The sequence below is a fragment of the Calonectris borealis genome, unplaced genomic scaffold, assembly GCF_964195595.1.
Source record: "Calonectris borealis unplaced genomic scaffold, bCalBor7.hap1.2 HAP1_SCAFFOLD_128, whole genome shotgun sequence".
NCBI lineage: Eukaryota > Metazoa > Chordata > Aves > Procellariiformes > Procellariidae > Calonectris > Calonectris borealis.
The window spans coordinates 127,252-143,616 of NW_027441516.1; the positions used below are offsets into that span (position 1 = coordinate 127,252).

General features: G+C 40.1%; 3 long non-coding RNA genes across 11 annotated transcripts in view; 2 read left to right on the forward strand and 1 right to left on the reverse strand.

Moving 5' to 3' along the window:
* LOC142076965 (uncharacterized) lies at positions 1–15,580 on the reverse strand. 9 transcript variants are annotated; one of them, XR_012671457.1, is made up of 6 exons: positions 15,300–15,565; positions 15,106–15,196; positions 14,807–14,954; positions 3,216–3,249; positions 1,723–2,101; positions 1–1,492 (listed from the first exon to the last, which is right to left on the reverse strand). It is a non-coding gene; the product is annotated as an uncharacterized LOC142076965 (long non-coding RNA). The 9 variants fall into 9 exon arrangements; XR_012671459.1 differs by having other exon boundaries at positions 1,934–2,101; positions 15,300–15,557; XR_012671456.1 differs by lacking the exon at positions 1–1,492 and adding an exon at positions 3,701–4,561 and having other exon boundaries at positions 1,504–2,101; positions 15,300–15,580.
* LOC142076967 (uncharacterized) lies at positions 2,071–3,223 on the forward strand. Its single transcript, XR_012671461.1, has 3 exons — positions 2,071–2,149; positions 2,961–3,058; positions 3,158–3,223. It is a non-coding gene; the product is annotated as an uncharacterized LOC142076967 (long non-coding RNA).
* LOC142076966 (uncharacterized) overlaps positions 15,429–16,365 on the forward strand; it is a 25,589-nt gene continuing 24,652 nt past the window's right edge. The window contains exon 1 of the long non-coding RNA XR_012671460.1: positions 15,429–15,558. This is a non-coding gene — a long non-coding RNA (uncharacterized LOC142076966). The remainder of the gene's footprint in view (positions 15,559–16,365) is intronic.

The window sequence follows — 16,365 nt, forward strand, 5'->3', positions numbered from 1 at the left end:
TAAAGTTACAAATTTCCTTTTACTCAACTACCTTTAAAGTACAGGGAGAAAAAATCCACCGATATTGGAGTGAAAAATCAGCAGTCACTACAGTCAGTAAACGCCCGGAGTCATGTCCGTACAAAGCCTGTGCGAGATTACAATCAGCTGCTTTTTAATCTGCTGATATGTGTGCCAAAAAATAACTCCCTACTGAAGTGTTTCTGCTGCATTAAGTACAAAATCAATACTCACAGCTGTCAGTAACGAACCAAGCAATCAAGAATCAAACACAGCAAGGCAATAACGGTGCTAAAAATATTTGGCACACCTTACTTTGACCTGTTACGCAAAATAAAATGCTATCCAAAATCCAGCTTTCAGAAAAGGGATTTATATTTTGGCAAGTCTGTTAAAAATGTCATACCAAAAAAGGTTGTTCACAGAGAAATCAAAGTAGCTATTTCTCTTGAAAGTGTTATTTTAATAAAGCCTGAAATAACACTGCTTTAATCCATTGAAGGAATAATATTCAAAAAAGTGTATTTCACAGCACTGCCGATAATATGCAAGATCGATGCTTTTGCTTTAGCGTACAGCCAGAACCGGGAGCATTCATGAGGGCATTTTACACCGCTGTCCACCCCGTACACATCACTATGGCATCTCAAACGCAGAACGGCATTAAAGTTCACGTCTGTACTAAAAATGAACTTTAAAAGCCTAGCTAAGCCAGTCGATTTTGTTCTTTTGTGGTAACAAGCCCAGCCGTTACCAGAATGAGACCGGCTCCGGGCACACACCATGCAGGGAAATGAACATTGTTTCATGCAGAGAAGGGAAAAACCCTGATGGGCAAACGCGGGGCAGCGCTGGGCCCTCGGGCAGCCGTGTCCCTCGGGCAACAGCAGCCATGTCCCCCGGCGGGACGCGGCCACCTGCCCAAGTGTCGCTGTGACAGCGGCAGTCAGAGAAGGCAGCTCCACCCGACGGCAGCCGGTCCCTCGCAGGTGGAAGGCGAGGCGTCGGGCACCGGCAGTTGGGATTCAGCCCCACCAACAACTGTGCCACTGCCGCGGTGGCGTGTCCAGCGGTGGCAGAGCTGGTGCACTGCGCGAGGAGGTGGGTTTGAGCATGGCTACCAGAGACTTGTCACTGAATCCACCCAGTCAGACAACAGGGAGGTTTATGGAGCAGGCAGGTGGTTGCCCAAATCCATACATGTTGTGAACTGTGGTCCTTTGTCCCCACTTTGTGCCACTTCCAGGTATGAAACCCCCCATCCAATTCATATTTCCATTTGTTGGGGGGAGTGTTGGGTTTTTTCGGAGTAACGCTCAGTGTTGACCATGCACACCACTCAGATATGAAAACCACGACAGACAAGTTCTCTAGCATAAACTGGACAGCTTCTTTCATGTAGTGAATCACCTTTAGTGTTATTTTGATTTCAGGACTTTTTCTAGTTTAGACAAAACTTTTTGGTGGCAAAGCTGTATATGACTGGATCATCCTTGAGGAAAAAAAAAAAAACAAACACGATTACAATTACCTGGCTCTTTCTCAACCTCATCTTCTTGCCTGTTTCCAGATAAAATAAGGGAGAAAACATTTGGAAGGACTGAGGTCTTTTTTAGATGTTTGTTGGTACTGTTTGATGGGTTTGTTTTTCTACATAACAGTGGTAGCAGTTAGGTAAGAAAGCTTAGGCAAGAAGCTAAAACAGGTAAGAAAGCAACATACCATTTTGCAATGGCTGTGGCTTGTGAAAACTCCAAATGAATAATATACTGCCTACTGGAAAATACAGTCCTGAATTATTAATACACTCACTTAACAATTCAGTATTCAGTGCTTCTATGTCTAGCAGTGGTCTTCCTGCATTCCTTCACCTTTTAACTTCATAGACGTTTTCAGTATTCTCTGAAAATACTTTTTTTCACTGTGTCGATACCTATTATTGCCCGTGTTCTTCATGCTTCCTTGTGCAGTTGTGCTGCGGTCAGGCTGGTAGCTTTATGAGACTTGAGCTACAAAGATCTTACACCTCATCTTCTTTTCTTTCTTTAGCACATGCTCCAAACAATTGCAGGGCATAGATGGAGATCACATTCTAGTAAACCTGCTCAAAACGTACATATAAGCAAACCTGGATCTGACTGTAGCTTTGGTAAGTATTGCAGTTTTTGAAAGAAATATAACAGTTAAGAACAAATTACAGAGTTAGGAAAAAACCCAACTGTACTGCAGTTCAGTATGAATTTACAATGAAGGTGTTTATTCTGAATAGATTTCTATTCTTCTTTAAAAAAGTATTTGAAAACCAAAATTACTTTCTTCTCCAGCTCAGGAAAGCCAGGTATGTGGCTTTTTGTGGCTATTTATGAGGTTTTATTCTTTTTTTAACAAATGTCTGTCTTGAGCTTTTTTATTGCCAAAGTTGCCTTGGCTTTGAATAATTGTCTCACATCAGCTTTTAAAATGTTAAAATAACTTATCTAGTTTTAGTTGAACTTAGTTACAAAGAAATGTTATAAAGAAATTCATCCTCAACTAGGCCTATTATATATGTAAAAGTAAATTTAGTGGGTCAGCAGCTGGATGTTTGAAACTGAGTAACCAGAATCGTCAAATAAGGAACATTTATCTGCCTCCATCTCCTCCTTCATTAATTAGCACAGCATGCTTTTCGTTTCTTTGGGTAATACATTTTATGTTACATGTTACTTCCTACTCCATTTTAAGTATTTTTTGAATATTTTTGTCAGAAGTAAGTGCATTGTAGGCGTTGATTACAGATTACTGGACGTTTTCTCTAGAGAGAAAGAGGAAGTTGAGCTGCTTTGATTTCTGGAGAGGCCCAGGAAGGTGGGTCCTGGTCGTCTGGATTGGCCTGGAAGGAACTGAGACTTGTTTTCTCTTTTCTCGTAGTTGGACAACTGGAAAAATTTGTGACTTTTTTTTACCTTTTTTTTTTAAAGATCTTCCTGATGAACAGAAAGAGTTTCAAGCTACTGCTCATAAATTTGCTGTGGAGGAAATTATTCCTATTGCTGCACAATACGACAAAACTGGAGAGGTAAATCTACCATACAGTAGGGGAAAAAACAGATTTTTATCTTAACCTGTGCAAAATTTAAAATCAGAATCAGAAGGTGATTTTCCCTGTCTATTTCAGTATCCTCTTTCACTCATAAAACGGGCTTGGGAACTTGGTCTTATAAATTAACACATACCAGAAAGCTGTGGTAAGTAAACATTCTTTTTAATCTGTAAAATAAAACAAAGAAAAGGCCTTAGAGGAGATTTATATGTGTAATTATGGATTCTGTATAAAATAAACTGTTGCATACTTGAATAATCTAAATTTAATCAGTAGGGAGGTTGACACATAAAAGTGTTACTAGGGGTGGATGTAATCAGGCAACAAATTAGATCATGACTTAGTAATTTATGACCAGATTTTCTACCATGATTACAGCTGCCTAATGTTCCCCTGGTGCACTGCGTCAGCTGATGAGGCAGAGAAATTAGGTGGTCATATTTTGATCTAGTCTCTGACGCAGGCTGGAGCAATTTAAGACTTTATTCCAGAAGGACAGTTTTCCAGTTTAGATGAGGTGCAGTAGAGCAGTGCTTTGGCAGTGGGCAGTGCTTAGGTATATGACTAACCATGGAGAAAATGTTAAATTTTAGATTTTCTTTCTTACATGTGTATTACCTGAAAACGAAGCTGGGGAAATGTCCATAGCAGGCCCTATTTTTTTTGAAGACTTATCAGAGGGTGTGTATCTTGTATCAAAAATTTAATAAACAACGTTAAGGAACAAAGAGATAAAAGGAGCAATTGTGAGGAACACATTTATTCAGCCACAAATTCTAGGGAAACTCAAGGCTGAAATAGCTGGACTATTGCAAGGTGTAATCACTTGGTTATTAAATCAAAACTTACAAGTGACAAATTGGACACCATTGCTTTGCAAGGTCTGCAAGAGAGAGCCGGGAAAGCCTGATATACCATTTAAATTAAGAGCAAGTAAGATGAAGTACAGATATAGTAGACAGACATAAACATGATGTGCTAGAGAAGGGTTTTCCTAAAAGGAAGTCACGGCACAAAAAATAATGGGAGTTCTCTAAAGCAGAATCCTAGAATCACAGAATGGTTTGGGTTGGAAGGGACCTTTAAAGATCATCTAGTCCAACCCCCAGTAGCTAGGAAGTGTGTGAACATGGGATGCCTGTTTGGTATAAAATGCTCAAACTTCAGAAATGAATTAGAAAAATCATCAGGTTTCACAGTGGAAAAATCAGCAGCACAGTCTTGCTGGTGCTTGTGCTGTTTGGGATATCTATAAATAATCTGGAAAAGGAGGTCAATAGCGAGGTCATGGAGTTTACTGATAATGCTAAGTTATTCAGTATAGAAAAGATGAGGCTGGTGCAAAGAGCTGTAGGAGAAGGTCGTGAAACTGAGTGACCGTTAAAATGGCAGATGAAATTTAAAATAGGAAAAGTGATGCACACAAGAAAGGAAACAAGTAATCCAAACTTCCCAGATAAAATGGTGTCTTCTTATCACCTGTGAAAAAAGAGATTTTTGGGGTCATAATATATAGTTTTGTGAAGATGTCAGCATAATGCCCAGAAATGGTCAAACCCATAAATTTAAGGTCAAAAATTAAGAAGGGAATGAAGAAAAAAGCAGAAGCCATAATTATGCTGCTGCTTGAATCCAAATTGCACTTACCTCTAATTCATTATGGAGTCTGATCCTTCCACCTCAAAAGGGTATTGTGGAAATGGAGAAGACTTGTAAAAGGATGACAGAGATGATAAAAAATACAGAACAGCTTCTGTATGAGAAATGCCTAAAACGCCAGTGTCATGGAGGGTGTGAAAAGGGATTGATAGCTCACTATCCCCTTCGGTACAACTAGAAGGCATCAAATGAAGTCAGTAGACAGCAGGTTCAGAATAAATGACACGAGATGGTTCTACACTCAGTGTGTAGTTAATTTGTGAAACTCATTGCCCCTAGATGATATTGATGCTAAAATTGTACACAAGTTCAAAAAGAGACGGCAAATTCACAGAACAGATGTCTGTCAAGGGTTAGCGTAACAAAGATACTAAAGATACTTTTGGCTAAGTCACCTGAAGGCTGGGGAAAGTATTTTGAGGAAGTATTGCTGTATTGTTACTGTATTTTTATGCACTTTCCAAAGTATTGGCTTCTGTCAGAAACAGGTTACTGGGTTGGTTTTCTGAGTGATATGGACACTTTCTTTTTATTCCTAAGTGCTGTGGTAGCTCACTTAGGAGCCCCCGTGGCCCTTTCTCTGCTTCCTTCTGAAGGAAATTCTCAGATGTAAAGCAGTTGAAAGATCCTAGTGGTACATTCTTGCCATTTTGTGTAACTTGTCCCACATCAAGCACACAATCACCCTGGAACTGTGAAGTGTAATTTTTAAATCATCTGTTACTAATCTGACAAAACTTTATTTAAAAATCGTGCACGGGAATTTCTAATCAAACACAGTGCACAATCAAATATATGTGGGGGAATATGTTTTTGATAATTAATTTTTGTAAATCACTAATATGTTCCACTTTAAATTCATTTTAGACAATTAAATATTTCAAGCGTAGGTGGTCTTGGCCTCAGCAGTTTTGAAGCATGCCCTATTACGGAAGAGTTAGCTTACGGAAGTACGGGGGTTCAAACTACCATTGAGGTAAACTCCCTGGGGGTAAGTTCTGTCTTTTCTTACCTCCTTTAAACTAGAGTCTGTGCCCTTTAAAAAGATGGATTAACGGTACAAATATTTTCTTTCAGCAAATGCCAGTAATCATTGCAGGAAATGAGCAGCAGCAGAAAAAATATTTAGGAAGAATGACAGATGTCGTGGTTTAACCCAGCAGGCAGCCAAACACCACACAGCTGCTCGCTCACTCCCCGCCCCCTCCAGTGGGACAGGGAAAGAATCGGAAGGGTAAAAGTGAGAAAGAACTCACTCTTGAGTTGAGATAAAGACAGTTTAATAGAACAGAAAAGGAAGGGAAAATAATAATAATAATAATGATAGAATATACAAAATGAGTGATGCACAATGCAATTGCTCACCACCCACGCTGACTGATAACCAAGTAGCGATCGCTACTTCCTGGAACACGCCTACCATTCATATACTGAGCATGACATTACATGGTATGGAATACCTCATTGGCCAGCTGGGCCAGCTGTCCTGGCTATGCTCCCTCCCAGGCTCTCTCATGGGCTTGGCGAGCGTGGAAGCTGGATGTCCTTGACTAGTAGGGTGCTTAGTAACAACAAAAAACATCAGTGTGTTATCAACATTCTTCTCATACTAAATCCAAAACACAGCACTAGGAAGAAATTTAACTCTATCCCAGCCGAAACCAGGACACAGAGGAACCAATGATGTGCGTAAGTATAACTTAGGAATGCTGTAGACTGTGTCCTAAATCATATTAATCATGTTTTTGTTTTGTTTTGTTTTTTGAAACACTAATATCTGCTCACAACATAGCCCGTTTTGGTTTGTAAATAAGCAGTGGCATTTACTGAAAGTCAAGGAATATTGAATTAGACGCATTCAATAAGCAAAGAGAAGATATTACCTGGAAAACCATCCTAAGTCACTTACTGAAAATTAATACCTTTTATTTCCCCTTCAAGAGAAGGTGTAGGAGTTTAAGACAAATGCAAGGTTGATATGAGCACAAACTCAACTCAGATGGGCATTAACCTACATTTATGAATCTTAAATATTATCTAAGCAGCATTTGTTACACAGAAAGAAGATTCATGTGCAATGCGTTAAAATCTGAACAACTAAGCCTCATAAAATGAAGAATACGGCAACCATAAAATGTTACTCTGTGCTCTTATTTTCAGGTTTTAAAGATCCTCAGCCTTCATATCAGAGTTTGTAAAGCATAAGGAAGGGATGACTTATTAAAAGTTACAGAATGGTTCTGTTTATCATTAAAAGTAAAAGACAATTTTAAGTATCATTATGGATTTACAAGGAAAATTAACCCATACGTGTTTGGATTCTTGCTCAAACAGTTGTTGGGTTTTTTTGATGTAGTATTTTGGGGTTTTCCATGCAGTTCACTTACAACTTTTACAGATCAGTTTGCTGCACATAGTTCTGCAATAATTTGTGATTGCTTAAAAATACAACTTTTATTCCTCAGGACTTTGCATTTTGTTTTCTTTCTAGGCTTACTGTGCAACAGGACTGGAGCAGGCTCTGATGTGGCTGGTATAAAACCAAAGGCTAAGAAGAAAGGAGATGAATGTGTTATTAATGGCCAGAAGATGTGGATCACAAATGGTGGGAAAGCAAACTGGTGTGTGGACTTTTCACTGACATTATATTTTCCTTTATTCTGTCCTATACTGAGATGCCCCCCTCCCCCAAGTTAGATACTAGCATGTCTTTAAATATCTGTTAGAAATCTGCACGTTCATTATGTTGCACCACACTACAATTTAATTGGAGACCAGTTTATCAGGACAACGTGTAAGAAAGCAGACTCAGTGCTGTGCCATGCCTAAAAAGGAAACTGAGCGATGACACGACAACTTTACTCAAGAATGCCTCTCAATTTTTGCTGCTATCAAACAAAATTAATTCCGCTTTCCCTTCAGGGAAGAGCAGCAACAGTAAGAGAGAACTTGCAAAGTACTCAAGAGGCTCATGTTACAAGGGACCTTGCTTTGTGGGTATGGTGACCGAGACCAGTTGCTTCTGATTCTACTGGAAACATCTCTCACTTTTAGTGAAGATATAGAAAAGCTCTAGGATTGTGGTGGTACATTTTATTTTCTTAAGGGAAGACATTTTCCACGTGTCAAAGAATCCAGATTTTGCTGTAGTATCTGTGGAGGTGCTTTACAATATAGACCTCTTCCATCATGTCTCACATATCACGCTCATCCCCAACACATAGATTCTTTTTAATTCAAGAGGAAAAACTTTCTACATTTATGTAGAAAGCTGAATTTTCTCGTTATTTATTTCCTTGTTCAAGGCAGAACCATCAAAGAGAATCTACCAGCTATCTTCTGATATTGCTGAACACCATAAACATTACCACTGTTTAATTTCTAGCAGAAAAAAACTTATGTACAACTTATGCTTAGAAGAACAAAGTTAAGATCTTTGAAATCTGGTGATAAATTAACATTTTGCATGCAATACTGTATTTCCTATGCATTTATTTTTGCATATGTGCTGTGAATAGGTTTCTTTTGTACTATTTGTGAAGCTGATGGCAATATTAAGACTTACAATACATGGAGAAGGAGGAGAACCTTTGCATGTTGATCTGAAGTAATTTTATTATATCTTGACTTTTGCAGTCAGAGATGCACTGAAACTTCCTCTCTCTCACTCTCTCTCAATTTATTTTTGGAAGGGCCAAGAAAAAAGGGTTGTTAACTTATTGATAGATTTATTATGTGGTACAAAGACACAGAAAAACATTTAACATGTTAGCTAAAAAAGTATCTGATGGTTAGTGAGGATAAACTGACTCCCCTCATCTTTGTTCTACATTAGGTATTTTTTGCTAGCTCGTACCAATCCAGACCCAAAAGCTCCTGCAAGCAAAGCCTTTACTGGATTCATTATGGAAGCAAATAGCCCTGGAATCCAAACTGGAAGAAAGGTGAAGAGTGTATCTCTGATTTGACAAGCCAGGAATTATTATTCGCTTCAAAACAAAAAATGCAACAAATAAAGACTGTTATGCAACTGAACGTTTTCATGTGCTCATGTACAATGATCTTTTCATTTTCACAACATACAGAAACTACTCATAAGACGTACCTAATTATAATTTTATCAATTCATATAAGGCACTATTCACAATGGTCTTAAGATGACTTTGCACAGCTGCAAAAGAATCTTTGAGAACCATTTAATTGACAAGTGCCAATTAGTGTGAAGTAGTATGCCTTGCAAGTGTAAGAAGCAAGATGGACAACCTTAACCATAAATATACAGTGTATATTTACAGTAGCTAAGACATACCTTAGCTACTCCTGCTCAAGGAATAGGCCTTAGAGACACTGCTGCTAGTTCTCGGGGCGGGGGGGGCAGTGTGGAGAAAAAGGAAAAAAGGAAGTACTATTTTTACTAGCAGGAAAAACTAGACATTGAACATTAGGAAAGAAATCTGAAAACTTGAAATTTCATCTTATTTATTTGTTTGTTTGTTTGTTTGTAGTACAGCTGTATTTTATTACTGCCTGCATATTAGGTTCTTTACTTTTTCCTCTCCCATCTCAATGGATATAGTTGAACTAGAAAAAGACAAACAAGTGATTACAACTATGGAATTGATTTCACATACAAAGTAAACTGCCCAGCTTTGACAAATTAAGGGCATGCTGGTCTATAAATGCAAAACTAGTATTTGTTGTATATATGGTGATTATTAGATAAAACTGAAGTGTTTGGGGAAAGAAAAAAAGCTTACTTTATGCTTTGAGTAAACTAAAGAATGAAAATGTGTTGTACTTGGAAGAATTCAATTTAGTTGCACCTCTGTAAACTTCCTTTTTCAGGACATGAATACGGGTCAGCGCTGCTCTGATACAAGAGGTGATAGCAATGAAAGTGGAACTGGCTGGGATGGCTTCCCAAAGAGCTGCGTGGGAAGTCGATGCTGGTTGCAGGAATACCCACTATGGTTCCACTGCAAAGGCATTCATGGGTGATGTTGCAAACCAAGTAGCTACAGACACAGTGCAGATTTTTGGAGGAAATGGATTTAATGCTGAATATCCTGTAGAAAAACTAATGAGAGATGCTAAAATCTACCAGGTGAGTAAAAGAGAGAATGTGATCTTTATAGTAATGCATACATTTTATATAAAATAATGACTACTTATTTGAAATTGTGATGTACACATATAAAAAAAGTTTTAAGGATGAGAGCAATAATCCTGCCATTTAAGGAAAGGGCATTCAAATCAGGCAAATTCTTGCATACAAAACTCTTTGCATTAAATCAACAACTTAACCTACACAAGAGAAATAAATTTAGCAGTCTAGTTTTGTTTTTCTGATGTGGTAGCTCTTTGAAATTATTGGGCTCTTCATTTTGAAGCTTTTGAACTCTTAGAAAAAAGCATGTAGAAAACACTGATCATGCATTGGTATTCTGTAAGTAGAGATGGTTTATGTATAATGCTGTTCTCTTCATCACTTCTTGCTGTGCTCCAAACCTTCTCTCTGAAACTTTGGTTTCATAAGCTGGGCAGATTACTTCAGTTGAGATACCACCAGCACTGAGTATCATGCATTAACTATCTTGCGTATCTTGTATTAACAGAAGTGTGGCACAACCTGGAGTGATTAGCCTTTTTTTTTCCCTCAAAAACAACAAAACATACTCATATTAACTCGTGTTTAGCCCATAGTCACCCATAATTCCCAGATCTTTTTCTGCAGTATTATTACCGAGAGTGTTCCATGTCGTAATTCTTCTTAGCATATACTATGCTACAGTACTTTATTCAGCAAGAATGATTTATGTTCAGCAAAACCAGTAATCTTTATCTTTTGACCTCTTTCTGACATTAATAATGACTAGATAAAACATACCAAAATAGATGACATCAAGAAATGCATGTGGACCATGATCTGCAATGTTAGTTATACAGCTGTTATTCTTAAGATTCCAGGTAGTTGAAATTTCTCTTACAGCTGACTTGAAAATTAAAACTATTCCCACTAGCCAAGATTTTTTCTCTATCTAAAGATAGAAAACTACTGGTTTGGAATCTAAAGGTTCTTAGTCCTAATTGCACTCCTGCAAGTGAGGAAATTAATGAGTAATTGGACATTGTTATGACTGGGCTTTTTTTCTGTCAGGTTCCATGCTTTTCTAGAGAAAGAGGTTGGGAGGGTTAGAAGTTTATTTGAAAGTTGAGGCTGATTTTACAGGATCCCAGTTATTTAAATTTTCCATTACACTGATCCATCACGAATGCATGGCTAGGTAGACTTTTTTTTTTAATTGTTCAAATTAATCAGATTTTGTATTAAATTTTTGGTGTTCATCCCCAAAAGAATACAGGAAAGGCTTTTGTCTTTACAACAATTTCATCCCTGTCTCTTGATTATGCTTCCCTGTATTACTGCCCAATTCCAGATGGTATATGCTTTTGGCCATTTGTTTCATGTACAGAAACTTTGTTTTCCACCTGTTCTTTTCTTCCATATATTTGATATTTCTCAGGATGAGACAGTTCTGCTTCTGTGTTTAATGGTAACATTCTTACATGTCCATGCTTTGCTCTGGGTTTCTGTCTCGCTACAAATCTAGGCTACTATGATAGAAATTTTAACAGTTTCTCAAATTCAGAAAATTTCCTTTCTTTAATTGTCAACAATGCTTGAAACTGCTCCCATTGGCTTATAAACCAAAATCATTCTCGTGGTTACTTAAGACTGTGGGTTTTGATGTCTTTACACTTGAGTTTCATGGCTGTCTTCATCAGCAAGTAATTTAGACATGGGGTAAGCAGCAGCAGTCAGAGAATTCACTTTGAGAATGAACCATTTCCTCTGAACCAAAAATGTGACCACAGGTCTTTATTTTTGAAAAGTTTTTTAAGGTTCTTGGAAAGATTATCCTATTTTGTGACTACAGAGAAAGGGAATTTGCATGCCTTTGAGCAATTTGCCAAAGCAAGTTTTGGCAGAACTGGGAGGTGAAAACTTAAACCCCTAAACTATGTTGGCCTCTAATCACGTTGCGCTGTACCTGTGGAGTATATGGCCTTCTTTCTGCATTAGACCTACACACGTGCTTTGTTGTGCTTTGCTGCCAGCAAGCCAAATAGAACAGAGGGAAGATGCAGAATGTTTCTAGAGGAAAATGCAAGAATACATGGTTAAAAAAAAAGAAATAAAAAAAGAAATACTGTGTTGAAGAGAGTACTAGTTAAGAAGGAGCAGTGGGAATAAATGGATGAAAGGGAACATTTGCTATGGCCTTGAAAGGCTAGTCACAGAAAATACACCACTTTCAGCACAGGGCATCTCTTCCCCTCCACCCACCTACTTTGTAAAACCTAAATTATGTATTTCCTTCCCCTGATAAGACATTTTCCCTATCCTTCTTCACCATGTCTGTTAATTTCATGAGAACCTTACTGAGTTTTGATGAGGGCATCTGAGAGAACAAGAGTGTCTCTCAATATCTTGTATGTGGTTTATTGCATTTAGCCCACTGTAGTTACTCAAGTCACACTGTAATTTTTTCAGTTTTCTCTGTTTTTTCGCACATCCTAATCCACACTGGATTAGGTTTACAAGTGGTTTACAAGGTGTAGAAAGGTTTACAAGTGTAGAAAGATCTGTTACAATATTTTAAAAAATGATCAGCTAACATTATTGCAATTCTTCTTTTCAGATGTATGAGGGAACTGCTCAGACTTAAAGGATGATCGTAGCTCGTGAACGATCGTTGGCAAATATAAGGCTTAAAGAAATGTATCAAGCACGTCTGGCTGCTACTGTAGTGTTCTGTGTTCTCATGGAAGAGGATTTTAGTGCATTTCTCAGTACAGTTAGAAAGGCATGGAAAAAACCCTTTTCCTTCCAAATCTTTTTACTGTGTACACAATTGAGCACTACTTCTGTACTCTGCATCCATTCCCTCACTTCATTCCTTCTGACTAATACACTTGGTATTTTCTAAACATTTCTGAATTTCAAAGTGATTGGTTGTCGCCTTTCCCCACTCACTCTCTTTCACTCAAATGTTTGGTGGGAGAAGAGGTAAAAACCTTCCTTGTAAAATGTATATGATCAAAAAAATGAAGAAAATTCTGATTTTTTTTTTTTTTTGTCCTGTGAAGGCATTCAGCATGTAACAAGGAATTGGGTTTTAGGTGCTTCTGTGTCGTTTAAAATGATACAGTTTTGCTACCGCTGTTTTATCACTGGAGTTTGGGTGGATATCAAATTAATAAATCTCAGGGAAATTTAAAAAAGCTGTTCTGCTTCCTCAGGAATACCATGTTGCAGCACATGGTCTCTAGGTCACCACTTGCTAAAATAAATACGCTAACACTGTGGTTTTGTGGTCTTTAGAAACTTGCATCTTTTAAAAAATTGAATGCGAATACATATTGACTGCTGGACCTTTCAAAAACATACATTCTCATAAATTACAAGACAGATTGGCATTATTTTTCTCAAACGGTGGCCGGATTACTACTTGCAGGTTATCTATATTTTACACATGTTCATGAGCCAGTATGAACGAAAACTAGTTTTTGTTTTCATAGGGCTCCTTTTCAGTGACTTAACCGTCTTATTCACTTAGCAAAGACAGAAATTGTCATTCAGTGCATTTATCTCTGTGCCTCAAAGTAACACTTATGAAGAAAATACTTGTTTTCTGGTGCCTTAAACAAGACTTCTCCTTTATGGATGAATGTTAAGTACAGGTCTTGAGAAATACAGGTACGTGTTTTTATCAGAATGGGAAAAAAAGAAGTATGATCATTCAATTTTAAACATGTTTTCATTTCAACTGATCCCGTGTAAAATAACCTGTAGAAAACTGTGCCTTATTTTCAGTTATAACAATGCTGTTGTAAACTTGGATATTACCCCAAAAGTCCAAGGGCAAGAAATGAGAACCTCACAACACAATGTTTTTTTCACTGTAAAATTAGATGATCAAAATGTTATTTCTGACAGGCATTGCTGCATTCTAATAAAAAACTATTTCTAAGCAGAGAGGTGCGGTTGCTTTTATTTGCTTTGCTTGTCACATCATTTAAATTGTATTTCAGGTAAGTTATTCAGTGTCTGAAGTACGTTACAACTGTACTGTGGTTCTCAGTACGCTACAGCCCTTCCAGCTCAGCAATACCAAGGACTGTGTCGCTGTTGTCTGCACGTGCGTCAGTTTTAAGAATTTTACTATCCTGCAGTAACAGAATATCAGCTTCAGAGAGTGTGGCCTCTTTCACTGCCACATTTCTTAAGCAAGTAAATGTTCCATTAGGACGATTCAAGTGAAAGTGCGTAGCTCTTCCTAAAGAATGACTTAAAGCATCACATTTATTTTGAATAAATAGTATATTTAAACCTATTATTCCTTCCCATCAGTATATATACTTAACTACATTTCCTGAGAAGGAAGAATTTTTGTGAGATTTTTTTTTTTAACTTGGATAGGCCCTTCTTTCAGTGCTGGCAGAATGCACCTTCCCCAGACTTCCTGAGGAAATCGCTCAGCACTGATGAGGCCGCACCTGGAGTTCTGTGTCCAGCGCCGGGATCCCCAGTTCGAGAGAGGCATGGACATAGTGGAGAGAGGGGATGGGCCACAAAGATGATGGGGGGTCTGGAGCATGAGGCTCAGAGAGCTGGGACTGTTTACCCTGTTGAAGGCTCAGGGGGATCTTATCAATGTGCATCAACATGTGATGGGATGGAAGGAAGCGGAGGCAGCCAGGCACTCCTCAGTAGTGCCCACCGACAGGGCAAGCGGCAAGGGGCACAAACTAAAGCACATTAAATCCCACCTGAACATGAGAAAACACTTTTTTATGCTGTGAGGGCGAGTCAAACACTGGCACAGGTTGCCCAGACAGGCTGTGGAGTCTCCACCCTTGGACACAGTCAAAACCCAACTTTTGGGTTGGTCCTGGGACACTGGCTCTGGGTGGCCCTGCTTGAGCAGGGGTTGGACTAGATGACCTCCAGAGGTCCCTTCCCACCAGAACCCTTCTGTGAATTCATTTGCAGCTACTCACCCAAACGCTTGCTCACCCTTGCTTCACTGTGGTCCCTGTCCACCCACCCTCTGAACGTAGTGCTGGAGGGTGCAAATCCTGTCACCAGGTATGACGTTTGCACTGCTTAATGAAGTGCTTAATGGCTGTAAACGGCCACCTCATTTACCTGCGGGAAGATCAACACCATGACATGCTAGACAAGTCTTTGCTGTACTTAAACCCCGCCCCCCCCATCAAAACCCCTCAAAAAACCCTACGCACCCCCATAACCCCACCTCCCCCAGTGGGGGGAGAAGAAACAAAGCCAAAAAAGATACCTTATTTTCCACTGCTCTAGACCAGCTAGCATTAAACACGATTTTTCTTGCATAGTCTCAAAATGGCGTTCCCGCCCGGCACGGATCACATCTGCCAGAGTCCAACGTCGGCAATGAACAGCGCAATCAGACTAATCAGTTTTAATTAGCAAGGAAAGGGGTTTATTCCTGAAGGGAAGCATAGTTACCCTCACCTGCTCTGGGGCTGAGCTCTAGGACCGGCTTCTCCACAGAGCCGCGGCGGTCGGCGTGCAGACCCCGCTTCCGGGCGGGGTCCTTCCCTGCCGCAGGGCGTCCGCCTGACCGCCGGGTCCTGCCCGGCCGCGGCGCCGCTTCAGTCCGCCCGCGCGGGTCAGGCGAAGGGCGCGGGCAGCCATAGCGGGGTCCTGGCGGGAGGCGCCTCTTGGCCCGCCCCGCCGCCGGGTGCCCTTTCCGGTGCGGGCGGCGGCGGAGGTGGGTGCTGCTGCCGCGCGGCGGGGCCGGGGCTGCGGCCGCGCTCGCTCCTTCCAGCGGCGCGGTGGGGCCCGGCGGGGCGGGTGAGCCCGCCCGGGCCGGGCCTGGCGGTGGGGGGCCCTGGGGAGGCGTCCGTGGGGGCCCCGGAGCCCTCGGCGGGGTCTCGGCCCCCCACTGGTCGGGGCGGTCAGCCGTTACCGTCAGTCGGTGAAGTAAGAACTCTCTAAGACTCGTTCTGGAGTTTTAGAAAGCAGGCATTTAATGCGGCGCCGGGCGCACAGGGGATCGCTCCACCTAGTGTGCGCACCAAATCACCCAACCATAGAAGTTATATACAGTTAGAATGTACGTATTCATTACATTTCCGGGAAATACTCTCTGGATTCATGTTCTTTCCTGGGATTCATTAACACATGTAAAAGTCTTTGACGCATGCGGCCTTGTATTCATTGGTGGTCTGTCAGGGTCCTCTGGTGGTCGTCGATAGTCTTCCTCACAGTGTCCTTTAGTTGAACTCAGTCTTTACGCGTGCTCAGTTTTAATCCTTGGCTTAATCAGCACAATTCTCATTAGCACAAACTAGCTTAGGCTGGCACAACCCCCTTATCTATTCTACTCAAGATACAAGGTTAGTGTCCTCATCTATTTTGCACAGAATACAAAGTTTCAAGGCCTTTTTATCTACTGAATGTCCGGCCTGTCTATTCATAAAGCATTCCTAACCCACCTACATCATTTCAACCAAAGAATCATATGTCTCTTCACTGTTCCTTTGTAATTGGTATCAATCCCTACTTTTCTTTTGAG